At 39.2% G+C, this 20,700-nt stretch overlaps 1 protein-coding gene across 10 annotated transcripts in view; it reads left to right on the forward strand.

Moving 5' to 3' along the window:
- Positions 1-4,387: 4,387 nt before the first annotated feature.
- The window catches only part of SLC38A9 (solute carrier family 38 member 9), a 97,900-nt gene continuing 81,587 nt past the window's right edge, over positions 4,388-20,700 (forward strand). For 9 of the 10 annotated variants that reach the window (XR_003005966.1, XR_003005961.1, XR_003005964.1 and 6 more), the window contains exons 1-2: positions 4,388-4,781; positions 6,603-6,711. The gene's annotated coding sequence lies outside the window, so the exon portion shown is untranslated. The remainder of the gene's footprint in view (positions 4,782-6,602; positions 6,712-20,700) is intronic. The other variant, XM_024765349.1, reaches the window with a different exon arrangement.

The raw sequence follows: 20,700 nt of genomic DNA on the forward strand, positions 1-20,700 counted from the left end.
AAAGTCTTATTTTGCAGAAGCAATTTTAGACTCCTGATAATTTCAGAAAGCCTCAAAATACCCATAGAAATAAGCATTCCACTCAATTGTAAATTTTTGAGCTATTGTAGTCCAATTCTGTTTTAAGAATATTAAGTTTGGGGATTTCAAAAGTTCCCCATAATGACGATTGATATTCTCAATTGCCTTTGGTCAGGTCAGTCTATTTAATTAGAAGTGCACAAGGGGAAGGACCTTGGGTATTTTTTAACATCTTTATTGGAGTATAATTGCTTTATAATGGTGTGTTAGTTTCTGCCTTAGAGCAAAGTGAATCAGCTATACATATACATGTATCCCCACTCCTCCCTCACCCTCCCCTTCCCACTCCTCTAGGTGGACACAAAGCTGATCTCCCTGTGCTATGCAGCTGCTTCCCACTAGCTATCTATTTTACATTTGGTAGTGTATGTATGTCCATGCCACTCTCTCACTTTGTCCCAGCTTACCCTTCTTCCCCCTCCCCATAGGACCTTGGTTTTAAACATAAAATTGGCTAAAGTCCCTGTAGAGGGTGTACCCTCAAAATACTTAGATAACTGGGATCTCATTTTCTGGGTGTTTTTCCTCTAGAGTAAAGAACAATTTTCAAACAGTTTAAACAGCTTACAGCACAATAGGTTCAATTCAAACAGCTTGCAAGCTCATCCTAGCCAGTCTTAAGAAGACAGCTTGGTCCCAGAGGAGCCAGGACAAAGGCCTTTCTTCCCTCCCTTCCTTCCCTCCCTCCCTCCTTCCTTCCTCCCTCTCTTCCTCCCTTCTTTTGCCATTCTCCAGAAAACAGCCCTTCCAGAGGAATGGGCTGAAGGCTAAACCAGCAGTTTCATTTGAAGCAGCCCCTTCCCAAAGAAATTGGGCCAAAGTCATTTTCAGCTAACTTCAGTTGAAACATTCTGATCTCAAGATCAGACTAAAGTGCCAAATGAGTACTCAAAACAAGGCCTTACCAAGAAAGATGAAACCTTTAAATAAATCCCAAACAAAGCTGGAGAGCTTCAAATGCAAAAAGGGAGTGAGCTCAGATCCTGGAGGAAAGGGGAAAGTCCTCTCCTTTGAAGAATCCAGCTAATAAAGGAAAATCTCCACTCTGTGTTCTCTAGGTCAGAGGGTCAGAAAGCTACAGTTCTGGGAACAAATCCAGTCTAATACCTATTTCTATAAATAAATTAAAATATAGCCACCTCATTGGTTTATATATTGCCTATGTTGGCTGCATTCACGCCATAAAGGCAGAATTGGGTAGTTGTTAACAGAGACCATATGGCTATAAAACCTAAAATACTTACTACTAGGCTCTTTACGTAAAATGTTTGTCAATTCTTGCTTTAGGCCAGGAACATAATTGCTAGTGACCTGCAGTTCCTAAGCTATGAGGTTACCACAGGGAACTCACAAGGACTTCACAGAGTATTTTAAATTTTTGAGGAAAACAGCAACATCTGTCAGACACCATGTGAACGCTTGAGGTACTTCACAGTTTCAACATTAGATCAAGTTAATTCTTTTGGCTAACGTATCTTTTCAAAATTGAGTTTTCAGCAATTCCTATGATCTCAAGCAAGTGCTGTGCAAAATCCAATGTGGAAGAGGAAATGGAGACAGTGATGTCCCATCTGATTTCAAGGTTTGAGAAGTTATGCAGTGCCCAATAGGTGTATACACCCAATTAGTAAGCAATTGTGGTTATTAAAGAATGAAATAAAATCTTTTCCTTTCAATTTCCATATATATTTAAATAAACACATATTAATTTGTTTGGACCTAACCACTTAGTAAACAGAAACTAAGGACACTGAGAAAAATTTACTCAGACACTAAGGATGACACAAACCTCTGATCTAGAAGATGATCATCAATGGCTACTGATCATCAATGACTGGTGAAAAGCTAAAGGCGAACTTTGTAAGAGACAATATTTGAGCCCACTGAATAGTCTTAATATCACAAATGAAAGAATTCCAGAAATGTGCTTCCTGATGTGATGGGAAGTCTATAACACCAACTATAAATGCTTGATTTTAAAAATCAAGTTTAAATGTGATCAAGCTTCTAGACTTAACTACCAGTCAGCTAATTCTATAAAGTCTGTATTCTTTGCTGTGTGACCACTCTGTTCCATTAGCTTAGTGGTCAGCTAGTGATTTAGCAGAGATATCTTTATTAAATGTTTATAAGCAAAAAAGAAAAAGAAAAAACCAGCCAAAATGCAAAAAATCTCTCCCAGTCTTTGTCAGCTAGCTGTGTGTTGGGGCACTCCTTCAATGCTTAGCAGGATACTTTACATTTCTGCATTAGCCTTCACTTCCTGCTTGTACAGAGTCTGAAAGTCAGCCAGAAGTGAGAGCTTAGGGTCTTCTCAGGTCTTTTCCGAGCATGGGTCCAGACCAAGGCATGCATGTGGCCTTCTGGATTCCCCAGAAGAGGAGGAAGCTTTTCAAGAAAACCCTTATACCAGGGCTTCCCTGGTGGCACAGTGGATGAGACTCCATGCTCCCAATGCAGGGGACCCAGGTCCATCCCTGGTCAGGGAACTAGATCCTGCACGCATGCCTCAACTAAGGAGCCCACCTGCTGCAACTAAGATACAGCACGACCAAATAAATAAGTAAATATTTAAAAAATAGAAAACAAAAACCCCTTATTCCCCAAGTATCTGCTTCCCCAGCCTCTTCCTTCCTAGGCTTTTTGGCCTGTTTATTGTTTGTCCCAACTGTTACACCATACCCTGGTGGCAGTGGCTAATACATTTGCTTTAAACTCTTTTGACAATCCTGCCTCAGCCCTCGGAGGCTCCAAGGCTGGAGAAACAAAGGTAAGCCCTTGAGCCAAACCTTCAGGACACCACCAGATAGGTCAAAACACAAAATTACAACTCCTTTAGAATAAGGTCCATATTACTCTCTCTGGTACCAGCAACCTACACCAGGAATGTGGGCTGCTGTCCTCAAGGCCACTGGCAAGCTAGAGATAATCACAGAGATTTCTTGCCAAAATTCAGCAGTCTTTTCTTAAGTGTTCCCCTGGTTTTTATTAGATTCCAGAGTTCCAAAAAAAGCTGATTCTGACAGTTTCACCAGGTTATTCGTTGCTTTTGTGGAGGGAGAGTTTTCAAGTTCCCTATTCAGCCATTTTCGCTGACGTCATTCCATACCATCTACTTTTGTGCTTCTCAGCCTTACCTAAAAATATTTTCTCAGCCTGGAAAGCAGAGAAAGAAGAAAATTTTGCCACCATTGCAGCTATCAAAAGAATGTACTGTTGAAGGCAGGCTAAAAAGCAGTTGCAAAAGTTTTTTAATAAGGACACCATTAGCAAAATAACTTTTATCTGCCTTAAAGGCAATATTCATCACGTTACCTGCCTTGCATTTGTCAAACCCTCGATAATAGAGGCAGAGTTTGAGAGCACAGGCTTTGGAAGAAGACCTCAGTTTGAATTCCAGATCTTCTGCCACTTGATAGTTGTTTGGCCTTGGGTAACTCTTAAAATTCTCTAGGGCTGTTTCCTTATTTGTAAAATAGGGATAATATACACTTCTAGAATCATGGTTAAGATTTAATGAGATATTTTATGTAAAATGCTTGGCACTCAGTTTTAACTATTTGTTAAATTTGGTTTCTTTCATTTGGGATTAACACATTACACTAACATTGTCGGATTTTTCCTGGTTGTTTTTCTTAAAAAAAAAAAAGCCACGGGCTTCCTACGTAAGAAGAGCTGAGGTATTGCCATATGCTTTTCAGAGACTTACCTTAAGCTGACTTTTTATAACAAGCACACCAATTTTCCTTAGACTGTATGTTTATTTGGGGTGACTGTCGGCGAAATTGTTAGGGATGGGGAGAGGGTGCTTAAAATCCTACCAAAACCCCTCTTTTAGCCTAGTGACTAAACTGCCAACACGTAAAAAACAAAAAACAAACCTAAACGTCTAGACAAGGAAGAGAAAGTGCCAGATCTAACAATTTTTTTTTCAAACCAGCTTCCCTTGGTGTCCACAGGGTGCAAGCACGTGATGAGAGTACAGAGCACCAGCGAGAACTGCCTGAGATGACAGACAGATAATGGGAGGTCAGCCCTAGATGGAAATGTCACATCAGCCCTTTCCCAGGTGGCCTCCGGGGTGGTAGACTGCAGGAGATCGCATCCCTCCTCTTAGATGCCTTAAAGGCAGGCAGGCAACAGACTCTAGCGCAAAGGCCTGGCTGCAGATAAAACGCGATTAGCCCACCTGCGCCGCCCTTTCTTCCGAAGCCGGAGGGCTGGGCTCTGCGGCGGAAGGCGTGTTGACTGTCGCAGAGCCCTCTGGGAGTTGTAGTCCGCCGCGGCGGGAGGTTTGACTGCGGCGGCCGGCTTAGCGCTCTCAGAACTGCATCCCCCGCTGGCCCCCGCGGCCTAGGCCGTTGCCTTTTCCTGTTCAGGGGACAAGAACCCTTGCTGCAGCAAGTTGAGAAGTTTGGGGGAGGGGTGTCCTCCTCCCTGCCGAGCTCTCTGAGATTAAGGGCTTGGCCTGCTCAGGTAGAGGACGTTCCGGGTGTTGCAAACTCATCTCCCGGGAGGGAGCGGAGGGAAAGTGGGGACAAGGCTGCTAAGGCTGAGCTTCCGACGGAGTCGGCTGTTACCCGGGGAAGTTCTTCAGAGAAACGCCTCGGAACTGTGGCTTCTTGCGGAAGCGGTGAGGCCAAAGCCGGGGCCCGCGGAGACCGGTCTGGAGAGGCGGCGCGCGTTCCTACAGGTCTCGGGTGAGAGCAAGTCAGGGCCTCCGTCGGGGGCTGCGAAAGAACTCGAGGGGCTGTGGGAGTCGGTGTCTGCCGGACCTTTGGGAAAAGGCAGGGTTACCGTGGGTGAACACCCGAGTGAGAGGAGGAGAGAGGAGGAGAATTGGGGGAATTGCGGGAATGGGAGCGCCCTTTTCTATCCCGAGTAGGAGAGAGCTAGAGAGGGGAGGTGGGGAGGAAGCTTCATTGGTGCCTTGAGCTAGGACCGCAGATGGGGTGAGGGCTGGACAGGGAAGTCCTCGTCACGCTTTTTCCCCGGCTCGACTGTGAGAGACAGTGACCACAGTAGGTGGCTTGACATCTTCCTGTCTTAGAATAATAGAGCTGGAACGGGCCTTTGAGAGCAGCCAGTCAAGCGCATTCTCTCATTTTCCAGATGAGGAAACTTGAGTCCACCGAGTTGAAGAAACTGGCTCGCTCACCACTAGGCAACCGGTTAATGGCCAGCTTGACTAAAACCTAATTTTCATGACTCTCAAGCCATGCCGTAATCTATTGCTGATTAGCAATAGATTAGCAAACTTTAGAACCTGTTTCCCCTCCTTTTATCTTTTTACTGCTTGTCATATGCAGGGTAACAGGCAGCCCCTGAAGGGAAAGGCTTTACACTTTGCAGTAGGTCAAAGAAACCCTTGTTTTAACTTGAACAAAAATCTCCTTGCTTCACAAACAACTACAAACTTCATATTAAGAATAAAGGTTGGTGGCAAGCTAAGATGTCACCTATAGCTTCTTTGCCTCGAAGAAAATAAAGTTCACCTTTCCTTTCCCACTGTATGCCCACTAGAGCTCTGAAAACATTTAGCCTTAGATTTCTTTTGTCTTAAATGCTGCATATCTGTTACATACATAAAAATAATGCTGTTTATTGTGATTTTTATAATACCCTAAATAGTTACAATAAAGGGTAAACAGCATAGGAGGATGGGAATACCTGAATTACAAATTAAAATAATGATTTATAGTATTTTTTAAGAGATACGAGCATAAAAGTAAAGAAAAAAAATTAAGATAAAAATTTCTAGCAAGCCAGCATTTTATAATACACTAAAATTTCAGAACTTGCCAGTATTCTTTTTTTTTCCTACTGCCTAAACATAACTAGAGCATTTAGTGTTCCCAGTGTGAGAGGAGAGGTTCTTTGGTGCCATTGCATTGTTCTGACTGCTAATTTCTTTATTAAAACACATTGTCGGGCTTCCCTGGTGGCGCAGTGGTTGAGAGTCCGCCTGCCGATGCAGGGGACATGGGTTCGTACCCCGGTCTGGGAAGATCCCACATGCCGCGGAGCGGCTCGGCCCGTGAGCCATGGCCGCTGAGCCTGCGCGTCCAGAGCCTGTGCTCCGCAACGGGAGAGGCCACAACAGTGAGAGGCCCGCGAACCGCCAAAAAAAACACATTGTCTTCCAGCACTGTCAAATTTAACACCTTTTGAAGGATTTATTGATCAGATTGGAAGCATGTTCCAACTGTCACATCAGAATTTGAATATTATGGCTCCTATTGGCTCACCATTAAGCAATTCATAAGGAAGAGGTTTAGATAAAGTTTGTTACTGGACTTTATAGAAGTTACAGACTTACCTAGAAGAACATACATATACATAACTGCTTTCACCAGGCTGCCTTTTTAATGATATGGTTCCAATTGCTTTTATATTGGCATACTACAGAGGTGGGTAAACTATGACCAAATTTGGCCACTGCCAAATGTATTTACTTTTTATATGGTTTTACTGGAACACAACCATGCTTACTCATTTATATATTGTCTTTTGTGCTACAGGCAGAGTTTGAGTAGTTGCAGAGACCATATGGCTGGCAAAGCCTAAAATATTTACTATCTGGCCCTTTACAGAAAAAAAATTATCAACCCCTGGCCTGGTGAACTGAATGTAAGTATAGTATCTAAAACTCTACCATTTGCAGAAGCATTAGTTAATAGTAATTTTCACTCATAAATACTTGTATGGTGGGTTCATGATCCATTTCTTTGGGCAAAAGCTAGTACCTCCTTATTGCAGATTGTTGCTAGCATCTTGGCATATGTACTATAGGTTTGCTTTTGCAAAGAATTGTCAAAGAAAGTTTCTGAACCTAGTGTGGAAAGGGCTGACATTCTTTGAGATATACTGATGCTCACAGTTAATAACTTTTAAAAATAACATATAGGAGCTTCCTTTGGTTGTTCTCTATGTTCTTTTCATGGAGATAAATGCTTCAGCATAAGCACCAGCAAACAAGTTAATAAGCTGTTTTCATATTGAGACCCCCTACTAAAACCAATCTTAAAATAAATGATAAGGGTCTTTTTTTTTTTTTGCCGTACGCGGGCCTCTCACTGTTGTGGCCTCTCCCATTGCGGAGCACAGGCTCCGGACACGCAGGCTCAGCGGCCATGGCTCACGGGCCCAGCCGCTCCGCGGCATGTGGGATCTTCCCAGACCCGGGGCACGAACTGTATCCCCTGCATCGGCAGGCGGACTCTCAACCACTGCGCCATCAGGGAAGCCCAAGGGTCTTATTATTAAATGACTTATCTTTGACATTAATAATCTTGCATCTGGGACTTCAATGTCTTAAAGATCAGAGGATTGAATGAAATCGAAGTGAATATATCTGTTTAAGTCATTTTTTTGTATTTAACTCCCTATATTAGTGTTAGTCTGTGGCAAATTAGTGCTTAGGAACATTTAAAATTTTACTTAATCATTGATAGCACTATTCTGTGTTACCATCTAAGTAATATTAGCTATGAAACTCCAATTCACCTCTCAACCTAATTCATCAAACTTCAGTTTATAGTTCTCAAGACTTTCAAAAAGGTATTAAAATTCCTTTGAAACAGCATTCTGGGGGAATTTGAAGTTCAGGTTACTTGACTAATTGAGGCAACTGAAAATGATCAGTTTCCTTACAGTTCTTCATATTTACTTGAATGTTAATAAATCTTTGAAAGGCACTAGGAACTTTGGACTCATTCATGATTTATTTTGAATCATTGAAATATCATCAGTTTTCTGCTTGTTTGGAATAAAAAGCTAATTTGACAATGCCACAAAATTTCAGATTTGCTCAGGACAAATACATGTATGTGATTAAACTGGAAACTTTATGTCAATTCCTGAATGTCCTTCGTATTTTCCCCAACCTTGATTATCACTTTTTGTTAAGGCTGACTGAAATCTAAGAACCTTTCTAGATTTTCCTCTTTTCTGGTTTCCTAACATTCAGTATTCATTGAAAGTATCATCTCCAGGGCATAAAAAATCCTGTTTCTAAACTCAACCACATTCTCAGTTTAGTTTAGGAACCAATACAGTGGAGAGTATTGGTTAACAAAGTAAGTCAGAAGTGTAGCCGTTTTTTTCTGCCATTGTTTAAGCAGGTATCTTTTTTCCTACTCTGACTTGGCTATTGACGTTTCCTGTGTTTCACTGCTGCTGGAAGGATTATTGCTGTCCAGGAAAATATCTAGCCTTGAGACAAAGAAGTTTGCATCAAGAGAAACAAATTCATCTAAGGTAGTTTGCTTCAAGAAAACTGTGTTGTTTTAAATTTGTAATCCAGATACTTGGGCATATATCTTCACTCTTCTAGTCCTAAACTTTGTTTTAAAGAGTTTAAGGCCATTTGTCATTCTAGGTATTACTGCTTTTTTGTTTCCGAATCTGAACAGGACCTGATTTTCAGAGGCTTCTTTTGTCTTCCAAATAGCCTGCCTCCTTTAAAGCAGACATCCCACTATAGTGGGAAATAGCATTTGGGATCAGAGTGGCCTGGTTTCATTCCCAATTGTGGCTTTATTAGTTACATGATTTAGGACAAGTTACCTCTGAGCTTCATGGTTTTTTATTTATTTATGTTTTTTGTATCAGTAATTTGAAGGTAATACCTATTTCCCAAATCCTAAAGTATTAGATGCAATTAAACAACATGTAAACATTAGGCCAGTAGTAGGCATTCAATAAATTAATGTTAGTTCCATCTTCCACTACCTTTCTATTGACTTGTCTTTTTCTCTGAGTTTTTCTCCAAAGTGACACTGTTTTGTTCTTCAGAAATGAATTCTTTCCCTTTAGGTCTATTCTGTTTGTGACAGTTCAGTAATTCTATGAAGTTCAATTTCTTTATCTTTCTTACCTCACTGGGTTTACTCACTTTATGCTAAAGACGTACATATGTCAGCTGATTTTATTCAGGCCACTAAATTAAGCCAAAATATAATTTTGCTAGTTACTTTTAAAGAACTAAATTCATAATAAAAATGATAGCTATGTTTATTGAGCACTCACTGTGGACCGGTCACATTATTATGTGCATTATCTCATTTAAGTCTCAAACCAAATTCCCTTAGGGAATTTAAGTAAGTTGCCCCAAGTCACACAGTAAATCCAGGATTTAAATCCAAGCAGTCTTATGTGAGCCATCAACCACCACATTCTACTTAATAGAATCAGAATAGGCCGTATCCCAATTTAACCATTGTGTATAATTCAAACAAATGAATACCTTCTGAAGGTGGTTTCATCAGTTTTTGTAGATTTAAGAGCAATAAGGGCTTCCCTGGTGGCGCAGTGGTTGAGAGTCCGCCTGCCGATGCAGGGGACACGGGTTTGTGCCCCGGGTCTGGGAAGATCCCACGTGCTGCGGAGCGGTTGAGCCCGTGAACCATGGCCGCTGGGCCTGCGCGTCCGGAGCCTGTGCTCCGCAACGGGAGAGGCTGCAACAGTGAGAGGCCCGCGTACCGCAAAAAAAAAAAAAAAAAAAGAGCAATAAGGTTCTGCCTGCTTACCAATATTAAAAATTTTCTCTAGCATTTCTTAGCAATTCTGTTTATGCCTTTTTCCTCCCACAGTATAACAGTTTCATTAAGCTCATTTCATTAAACTTAGTTTAAGTTCACAAATAATAGTAGCAAACTCCTATATAAAGTTCAGTAGTGCTTGGAATAGTTCCAAATGTTTACACATTAATTTATAGGTTATTTTATGTGCTTTAGATTTTCTTTTATAAATTTCCCCCAAGTTCTTTAAGTTATTCTTTTTGATGAAAGGGTACTGGCTTCCTGACAGTCAACTTTTCAATTTCTAAAATATTTAATTTTTTAAATTGAGATGATATTTTTTAAACTCTCTAAAGTTAATAACTTCTCTACTATATGTTTATTTTCCAAGCTTTTAATTCCTATGCCATGTCCATCTTTATTTATTTTCCTTTTCCTTTTTTTTTCTAATTGAGATGCAGTTGATGTACAATATTACATAAGTTACAGGTGTACAAAATAGCGATTCACAATTTTTAAAGGTTATACTGCATTTATAGTTATTTTAAAATATTGGCTGTATTCCCTGTGTTGTACAATATATCTTTCTAGCTTGCTTATTTATTTATTTATATGTTTTTGCGGTACGCGGACCTCTCACCGTCGTGGCCTCTCCCGTTGCGGAGCACAGGCTCCGGACGCGCGGCTCACGGGCCCAGCTGCTCCGCGGCATGTGGGATCCTCCCAGACTGGGGCACGAACCCATGTCCCCTGCATAGGCAGGCGGACTCTCAACCACTGCGCCACCAGGGAAGCCCGCTTATTTATTTTATACATAATAGTTTATAACTCTTAATTCCCTACCCATATCTTGCCCCTCCCTGCTTCCCTCTCTCCACTGGTAACCACTAGTTTGTTCTCTGTATCTGTAAGTCTGTTTCCTTTTTGTTATATTCACTAGTTTGTATTAGTTTTTAGATTCCACATATAAGTGATATCATGCAGTATTTGTCTTTGTCTGACTTATTTCACTTAGCATAATACCTTCCACGTCCATCCATGTTATTGCAAATGGCAAAATTTCATTCTTTTTTATTGCTGAGTAGTGTTGCATTATACATATACCACATCTTCTTTATCCATTCATCTGTTGATGGACACTTAGGTTACTTCCGTATCTTGGCAGTTGTAAATAATGCTACAATGAACATTGGGGTACCTGTATCTTTTTGAATTAGTGTTTTCATTTTTTTTCAGATATATACCCAGGAGTGGAATTGCTGGGTCATATGGTAGTTCTATTTTTAGTTTTTTGAGAGATTGCCATACTGTTTTCCACAGTGGTTGCACCAATTTACATTCCCCCAACAGTGTATAAGGGTTCCCTTATATGTACATCCTCACCAAGACTTGTTATTTCTTACTTTTTTGATGATAACCATTCTAATGAGTGTGAGGTGATATCTTATTGTGGTTTTGAAGTTCCCAGATGATTACTGACGTTGAGGATCTTTTCTTGTGCTTGTTGGCCATCTGTATGTCTTCTTTATAAAATGTCTATTCAGATCTGCCCATTTTTAAATTGGGTTGCTTGTTTTTTTGTTGAGTTGTATGAGCTGTTTATATATTCTGGGTATTGACCCCTTATCAGTCATATCATTAGCAAATATTTTCTCCCATTCAGTAGGTTGTCTCTTTGTTTTGTCAGTGGTTTCCTTTGTGCTGCGCAAAAGCTTTTAAGTCTGATTAGGTCCTATTTTGCTTTTATTTCCTCTGCTTTAGAATACAGGTCAAAAATATATGTTGCTGTGATTTATGGCAAAGGGTGTTCTGCCTATGTTTTCCTCTAGGAGTTTTATGGTTTCCAGTCTTACATTTAGTTCTTTAATCCATTTTTAGTTTATTTCTATATATGGTGTGAGAAAATGTTCTAATCTCATTATTTTACATGTGGCTGTCCAGTTTTCCCAGCACCACTTATTGAAGAGACTGTCTTTTCTCCATTGTATATTCTTGCCTCCTTTGACACAGATTAATTGACCGTAAGTGCATGGGTTTATTTCTGGGCTTTCTCATCCTGTTCCGTCGATCTATTTGTCTGTTTTTTGGCCAGTACCATAGTGTTTCGAGTATTGTAGCTTTGTAGTACAGTCTGAAGTCAAGAAACATTGTTCCTCCAGCTCTGTTCTTCTTTCTCAAGATTATTTTGGCTATTCAGGGTCTTTTGTGTTTCCATACAAATTTTAAAATTACTTGTTCTGGTTCTGTGAAAAATGCCCTTGGTATTTTTATAGGGATTGCAATAATCTGTAGATTTCCTTGGGTAGTATGGTCATTTTAACAATATTAATTCCAATCCATGAACACAGTATACCTTTCCATCTGTTTATGTTGTCTTCAATTTCTTTCATCAGTGTCTTATAATTTTCCAAGTATAGGTGTTTTGCCTTCTGAGATAGGTTTATTCCTACGTATTTTATTCTTTTTGATGCAATGGTAAATGGGATTGTTTTCTTAATTTCCCTTCTGGTAATTCATTTTTAGTGTATAGAAGTGCAACAGATTTCTGTATATTAATTTTGTATCCTGCAACTTTACTGAATTCATTGTTGAGCTCTACTACTTTTTTAGTGGCATCGTAGGATTTTCTATGTGTAGTGTTACCTTTTTACTTCCTTTCCAATTTGGAATCCTTTTATTTCTATTTCTTGCCTGATTGCTGTGGCTAGGACTTCCAATATTATGTTGAATAAAATTGGCAAGAGTGGGCATCCTTGAGTTGTTGCTGATCTTAGATACCCACCTTAATTTAAAATGTATTTTTCATTGATATTTTATATAGAATGTTTTTACTCATTACATCCAGGAGATACTTTTTTCAAGTTATTTAGTGAAATTGACAGTTTTAGACTAAGGATATTTAATAGGACTGTCAATCCTAGTCTTGTAAATTAGTGGGTCAAAGTACTCTTAATTCTGCCTTTAGTTTTAAAACTTAAGACCAAAGAAGTCAACTGAATTATTAATCAGTTTTATTACATTAAAAAAGGAACTGAAAAATCAGGCTTCTGTTTTTGCATATCAACTAACTGTTCTGATAAAACTACTTAGCTTACTCACAGTTCCTTTTATCTTAGTGAGATTTTAGTAACAATTACTATTGAGCAGTGTATACTTTATATTCAAGATCATTTCTGATGCTCCACATTTGAATATATATGTTATATGGCTCTATGTTTCAAATAGTCAACTAAACTTTTTACCTTAAAAGAATAAATCTTGCACTGATCTATTACAGAGCTAATTTGGGAGCCACGACTAGCAAGTGGTGTAGATATGAGCTAAAAGTGAAATGAAGAACAGAAAATCATAATCGTTTATTAGCATCCTGCTTGGTTTTATTATTTAAGTGATTTAGGACAAATTACCTGACTTCTTGACTTCATAAATTATATTTTTTAAGTTTGTTGAGGATAGGGACCATGACTTTTTTTTTTTTTCTGTTTTTCTCAGTACCCCAGTACCTTGTAGAGGCTCATTGAGAACTTGTTGGATGAATATATTGTTCAGAGTTTACCATTACTCAGTATTTTAGTTGTCTCATCTTAGAATAGATCATCATTTTTATGTTCATACTCTTTATAAGATACAGAAATAAGGCCCTTCTTGATTGGAAATGGTAATACAGTAGACCTTGAACAACACAGGTTTGAACTGTTCAGATCCACTTATATGTGGATTTTTTTCAATATTATGTACTACAGTACTACACCATCCATGATTGGTTGAATCTACAGATGCAGAATTGCAGATACTTGACTGTCAAGTTATACACCAATTTTCAACTGTGCAGAGGCACAGTTAACTCCCTCATTGTTGAAGGGTCAACTGTATATGGTTTTGCCTTTTTTGAAAAGTTACTGTTAAAATTACTATTATTACCTTATAAGGTAATACTTTAACATTTTTATTTAACATTATTTATCTTCAGTAGAACTAAGTTAATGAGAGCTTTGGCTTAATTGTTGAACAGAAACACAGAAGAGCAGAATAGGGAAATGGAAAGGAAAGAAACAGAAAAGAAAACACATGCTGGGGAATAGAACATGTTACCAACATCTCTATCACATAATAGTGGCATGTTGGCAATATTTGCTTAGCTCTTTGTTACTAAGAAAAAATTTTCATTTAAAGAAATAGGAAAAAACTCAAGAGGCTGCATATGTTTTTAAAAAAAGTTTTTTTTTTTTTTTTTTTTTTTTTTTTTTTGCGATACGCGGGCCTCTCAGTGTTGTGGCCTCTCCCGTTGCGGAGCACAGGCTCTGGACACCCAGGCTCAGCAGCCATGGATCACGGGCCTAGCCTCTCCGCGGCATGTGGGATCTTCCCGGACCGGGGCACGAACCCGTGTACCCTGCATCGACAGGTGGACTCTCAACCATTGCTCCACCAGGGAAGCCCTATTTGATTTTTGAAAGGAATAATAATACATTTGAACATTTATTTTCCCGTTACAAAGTACTAAGTATAATATGCATCATGTCATTTAATTCTCAAACACCCCAGTGAAGAGGATGTTATTATTTCCATTTTGCAAATGGGAAAATAGTCTCGTGGAGGTTAAATGGTTAGTCTTAAATTACACAGGTAGTGAGTGGCAAATATAGGACTCTCCCTCAGAAACCCCATTTTCTTTCTACTTTGCCGTAAATGCTACAATTAGAAAAATAAGATCAGTGGACATTAAACTCCATTAAACAAATACAGCAATAATAAAACTATACTTGTTGAGTAGTCTGGGCTGTAACAAGAAAGAGAAGTAAAAGTGAAAGATAAAAGAAAGGAGGAAAGGCCAAAGAGCAGGAAAAACAGCACAGCATAGTGGCAAAGAATACAGGCTCTGGACTTAAACTGTGTAGGCTTGAATTTGAACTCTGCCACTTACTAACTTTGTAGTCAATTACTTCTCCATGCTTTGTATCCTTTTCTATAAAGTGAAGGTAATAATAGTAACTTACAGGTTGAGGATAAAAGGTAAAAGCACTTGGTTTTGTGTTAAAATCTGTTTACTTCATCTTATGGAGTTCCCTTTTTTTTTTTAATAATTGTGAAATACAACATCCTACAAAAAAGTGCATCGAACATACGTATATTGAATAATTATGAAGCAAATGGCCATGTAACCACAATCAAGTTAAAGAAATAGAATACTGCCATTACCATATAAGGTCCCTTCCTATCTTTCCCTAACACAGCCTCCTATTTTCCCCCTTAGGGCAGATTTCTCAGTCTCAGGACATTTTTGGCTAGGTAATTGTTTGTTGTAGGAAGCTAACCTGTGCATTGTAGGATCTTTAGCAGCATCCCTAGTCTCTACCTACTGGGTGCTAATAGCACTTCCCTCAGTTGTAACAACCAACTGGGTGAGGCCAAATTCCTTATTATACCACTCTACAACTCTCTACCTGCTTGTGTGGCAAGTAAACTTTAAGGATACAAACAGAGAGCTCCACTGTAGAAATCTTGGTAACAAATGATGGTAGTCAGAGTCTGGATATATTTGAAAGAAAGCCAACAAGATTTCCTAACGGATTGAATGTAGACTGAGAAAAAGAAGTTATGAGTGATTCCAAGAATTTTAGCTTGAGCAACTAGAAGGATGGAAATACCATTAACTGAAATCAGGAAAACAATGCATGGGGTAGCTTTTCAGGAAAAAGTCAGAAGTTCAGTTTTTGACAGGTTTCACTTGTCTATTATATCCAAGTAAAGATGTTAAGTTGGATATATACATATACCAAATCATTATGTTGTGCATATAAAACTAGTATAATGTTATATGTCAATTATATCTCAATTTTTAAAAAGATGTTAAGTTGGTAGTTGGATATGCAAGTCTGAAATTTAGGAGAGAAGTTTTGGCTAGAAATATAATGTGAAATTTGTCATTATCTAGATCAGTAGAACTTTCTACAATGATGGAAATGTTTTATACCTACACTGTGCAATATGGTAGCCACTAGCCACATGTGGCTAGAGTGACTCAGGTACTGAATTTTTTAAAATTTAATTTTAATTAGTATAAATTTAAGTAATCACTTGTGACTAGTGGCTACTGTATTGTATAACACAAGTGACAATATTAAAACCATGAGATTGGAGAACATTACCTAAAAATTGAGGTAAATAGAGAAGAGTACAAAGACTGACCCTTGAGACTACAATTTTTTTTTTTAATAAATGTATTTATTTTTGGCTGTGTTGGGCCTCTGCTGCTGCATGCGGGCCCTCTCTAGTTGTGGCAAGCAGGGGCCACCCCTCATTGCGGTGCACAGGCTTCTCATTGCGGTGGCCTCTCCTGCTGCAGAGCATGGGCTCTAGGTGTGCAGGCCTCAGCAATTGTGGCACGCGGGCTCAGCAGTTGTGGCTCGCAGGCTCCAGAGTGCAGTCCCAGCAGTTGTGGCGCACGGGCTCAGCCGCTCTGTGGAATGTGGGATCCTCCCAGGCCAGGGATCGAACCCATGTCCCCTGCATTGGCAGGCAGATTCCTTAACCACTGTGCCACCCAGGGAAGCCCGAGACTCTACAATTTTAAGGGAGACAAGGAGCTAACAGTGAGCAAAGGAGACAGAAAAGGAGGAGGGACCAGACAGATATAGAAAAAACCTGAAGCCCTGTTGAATCAGTTTATTAAGGAAGAGAGTGATTCTTTGTGGCAAATATTTCTGATAAGGCAAGCAAGTTAAAGACTGAGAAATTGAGTTTACCAGTATGGAGGGCATTGGTCTAATAAGAGTAGGTTTTGTGTAGTGATGGGGAAGATAGCCTGATTAGCATGGGTTTAAGAAAGAATGGGAGGATCTTATCTATTTTATGCTTTCTATTTGTCCTACTTCTTTTACATTTTTTTCTCCTTTCTTACCTTTCTTTAAGTCATTTATTTTTTAACATTCTCCTTTCTCCCTCTCCTAGATTATAAGTTATATATTGTTTTCTATTATGTTAGTAGTTACCTTTAAAATTACACCATACATCACATCAAAGTGTAATGTTGATCTGGACAATACAAGGGCTTTAGAACACTTTAATTCCAAGAACTTCACTTGATCTTTTCCCCCTTTGGTCTGGAATTTTAATTTTTTTTTCCAACTCTGTAGCATATTGTTTATTGATTCTGCTTGAATTCATTAAACTTCTTGAATCTGCAGATCATTATCTTTTACGAATTCTCGAAAATCCTAAGCCATTATCTCTTCAATATTACCTCTGCTATCTCCTCTCTTTCCGGTTCACCAATTACATGCATGTTAGACCTTCTCATTCTATCTCTTGTCTTTTAACCTCTCTCCCACATTTTCTGCCTTTTTTTTTCTCTCTTTGCCACTTTCTAGATAACTTCTTCTGATGTATCTTCTAGCACATTAATTTTCTCTTCAATTTCTTTAATAAAGGTTGCTAATTTTATTTATTTAGTATTATTTATAGATTTGTTTTTTAAGGTACCATTGGCTTATAAAATTGTTCATTATATTTCTACTTCTGTATACCCTACAGTGTGCTCACCACCAAAAATTTACTTTCCATCCATCACCATACAGTTGATCCCCTTTACCCTTCTCTCTGCCCCTTTCCCTCTGATAACCACTACTCAGTATTCTCAGTATCCATGTATTTGTTTTTGTTTAGTTTGTTCATTTATTTATTTAATTTGTTTTGTTTTTTATATTCCACATATAAGTGAAATCACACAGTATTTATTTCTCTGACTTATTTCACTTAACATAATATCCTCAAGGTTCATCCATGTTGTCATAAATGGCAAGGTTTCATCTTTTTTTTATGGCTGAGTAGTGTTTCATTGTATATATATGCCACACCTTTTTATCCATTCATTCATTATTGGGCACTTAGGTTGTTTCTGTACTTTGGAAATATTTCTTGCAATACTATTGCAAATAGTGCCGTGATGAACATAAGAGTGCATATATCTTTTTGAATTAGTGTTTCTTTGGATAAACACCAAGAAGTGGGATGGCTGGATCATATGCTACTTCCATTCTTAAATTTTTGAGGAATCTCCATACTGTTTTCCATAGTGGCTGCACCAGTTTACATTCCCACCTACAGTGTGTAAGTGTTCCCTTATATCTACATCCTCACCAACATGTGTTATTTCTTGCCTTTTTGATAATAACCATTCAAATGGGTGTGAGGTGATATCTTATTGTGGTTTTGATCCCTAATAATCCCTAATAATTGATGATGTTGAACATCTTTTCATGTGCCTGTTGGCCACCCATATGTCTTCTTTGGAAAATGTCTGTTTATCTCCTCTGCCCTTTTTTTTTTTTGTGGTATGCAGGCCTCTCACTGTTGTGGCCTCTCCCGTTGTGGAGCACAGGCTCCAGACACGCAGGCTCAGTGGCCATGGCTCACGGGCCTAGCTGCTCCGCGGCATGTGGGATCTTCCTGGACCGGGGCACAAACCCGTGTCCCCTGCATTGGCAGGTGGACTCTCAACCACTGCGCCACCAGGGAAGCCCTATGAACATTTTAATAATGTTAATTCTTTGAATTTATGAGCACAGAATATCTTTCCAGTTATTTGTGTCTTTAAATTTATTTCTAGGTATTTTATTCTTTCTGTTGCGATTGTAAAGGCAATTATTTTCTTTTTTTAAATAAATTTATTTATTTATTTATGGCTGAGTTGGATCTTTGTGGCTCCATGCGGGCTTTCTCTAGTTGTGGCAAGCGGGGGCTACTGTTTGTTGTGGTGCGCGGACTTCTCATTGTGGTGGCTTCTCTTGTCGCGGAGCACTGGCTCTAGGTGCTTGGGCTTCAGTAGTTGTGGCTCGCGGGCTTAGTTGCTCTGCGGCATGTAGGATCTTCCTAGACCAGGGCTCAAACCTGTGTCCGCTGAATTGGCAGGCGGATCCTTAACCACTGTGCCACCAGGGAAGCCCCCAATTATTTTCTTAATTTCTCTTTCTGATAGTTCATTGTTAGTGTATGGGAACACAACAGACTTCTGAGTATTAATTTTGTATCTGCATCTTTACCAAATTTATTGATGAGTTCTAGTAGTTTTTTGGTGGTGTCCTTAGGTTTTTCTATTAATAGTATCATATCATCTGCAGACTATTAAATTTTACTTCTTCCTTTCCAATTTGGATTCCTTGTATTTATTTTATTCCTTTTATTTCTTTTTCTTGCCTACTTGCTCTGTCTAGGACTTTGAGAAAGCACAAGGGCCGCCACCAACCAGGCCCCCTGGCCCACTCCTCACACCAGGGGTGGCAGAGGACCCGGATACAGATGTGTTCAGCAGCACACACATGCTGCTGCTGCCCTCCAGCCCCAAGTTTCCCCCAGGAAAGGGATCCGTGGGACTACCCTCCAATGCCCCCGCCATCTGCACTTGCCTCTCCCCTTTCCCCATCCCAACCTGTGTGCTGGGCCCATGGCAGGGTGTGGAAGAGACGCAGTGCACCAAGGCGGGAAGTGCTACAAGGGCGCCCCCCCCCCCTTCCCTTTCGCCGCTTCCTCTGGCAGAATGTTGCCTTTCGACCTGAGACCCCTGGCCTAGGTGGAACAGGCGCCTCCCCCGACCGACCGATGCAGGCCAGTTTGGGGACATGCATGCAAGGCCCACCACTGTTCCCATCATGTGGCCAGGGGCAGTGAGGATGGACTGAGGATGCTGCCTGCAGGGATCAGGGGAGCATCCAGGGAGGTAGGAAGAAGGAGATGGATGGATACCATCTTTTAATACTATGTTGAATAAGCGTGGTGAGAGGGGCCATTCTTGTCTTGTTCCTGATTTAGGAGGATAGCTTTCAGTTTTTCACCATTGAGTATGTGTAGCTGCTGGATTTGTCACATATGACCTTTATTATGTTGAGGTACATTCTTTCTATACCCACTTTATTGAGAGTTTTTATCATAAATGGGTGTTGAATCTTGTCAGATACTTTTTCTGCATCCGTTGATAAGGTCATATGGTTTTTATCCTTTATTTTGTTAATGTGGTGTATCGCATTGATTGATTTGCAGATAATGAACCATCCTTGCATGCCTGGAATAAATCCCACCTGATCATGGCATATAATCTTTTTACTGTATTGATGTATTTGGTTTGCTAATATTTTGTTGAGGATTTTTGTATCTATGATCATCGGAGATATTGGGCTATAATTTTTCTTTTTTTATGTTTTCTCTCTCTGATTTTGGTGTCAGGGTGATGTTAGCCTCGTAAAATGAGTTGGGAAGCATTTCCTCCTCTTCGGTATTTTGGAAGAGTTTGAGAAGGATAGTTATTAAATCTTCTTTGAATGTTTGATGGAATTCACCTGTGAAGCTGTCTGGTCCCAGACTATTGTTTTTGGAAGCTTTTTTTGAGTACTATTTCAATCTCTGTACTAGTGATTGGTTTATTCAGATTTTCTGTTTCTTTGTGATTCAGTCTTGGAAGATTGTATGATTCTGAGAATTGGTCCCTTCTAGGTTGTCCAATTTGTTGGTGTATGACTGTTCATAATCTCTTATAATCCTTTTTGTTTCTATGGTATCTGTTGTTATTTCTCCTCTTTCATTTGTAGTTTTATTTATCAGCATTTTTTCCTTACTATGTCTAGCTAAAGGTTTGTTTATCTTTTCAAAGAACCTGTTTTTGGTTTCATTGATCTTTTTTATTGCCTTTTTAGTCTATTTCACTTATTTCCACTCTGATCAATATTATTTCCCTCCTTCTACTGACTTTGGGTTTTATTTGTTCTCTTTTTTTCTAGTTTTTTTAGGTGAAAGATAAAGTATTTCAGATTTTTCTTGTTTCTTAAGGTAGTTCTGTATTGCTATAAACTTCCCTCTTAGTACCACTTTTGTTGCATCCTGAAGATTTTGGTTTGATGTATTTTCATTTTCATTTATTTTCAGGTAATTTTTGATTTCTCTTTTGACTTCTTCTTTGACCCAATAGTTGTTCTGTAGCATGTTGTTTAGTCTCCATATATTTTCCAGCTTTTGTTTGTAGTTGATTTCTAGTTTCATACCATGGTGACTGGAAAATATGCTTGATATAATTTCAGTCTTGTTAAATTTATTGAGACTTATTTTGTTT

The sequence above is a fragment of the Neophocaena asiaeorientalis genome, unplaced genomic scaffold (assembly GCF_003031525.2).
Source record: "Neophocaena asiaeorientalis asiaeorientalis breed wild unplaced genomic scaffold, Neophocaena_asiaeorientalis_V1.1 scaffold198, whole genome shotgun sequence".
NCBI classification, from domain to species: Eukaryota; Metazoa; Chordata; class Mammalia; order Artiodactyla; family Phocoenidae; genus Neophocaena; species Neophocaena asiaeorientalis.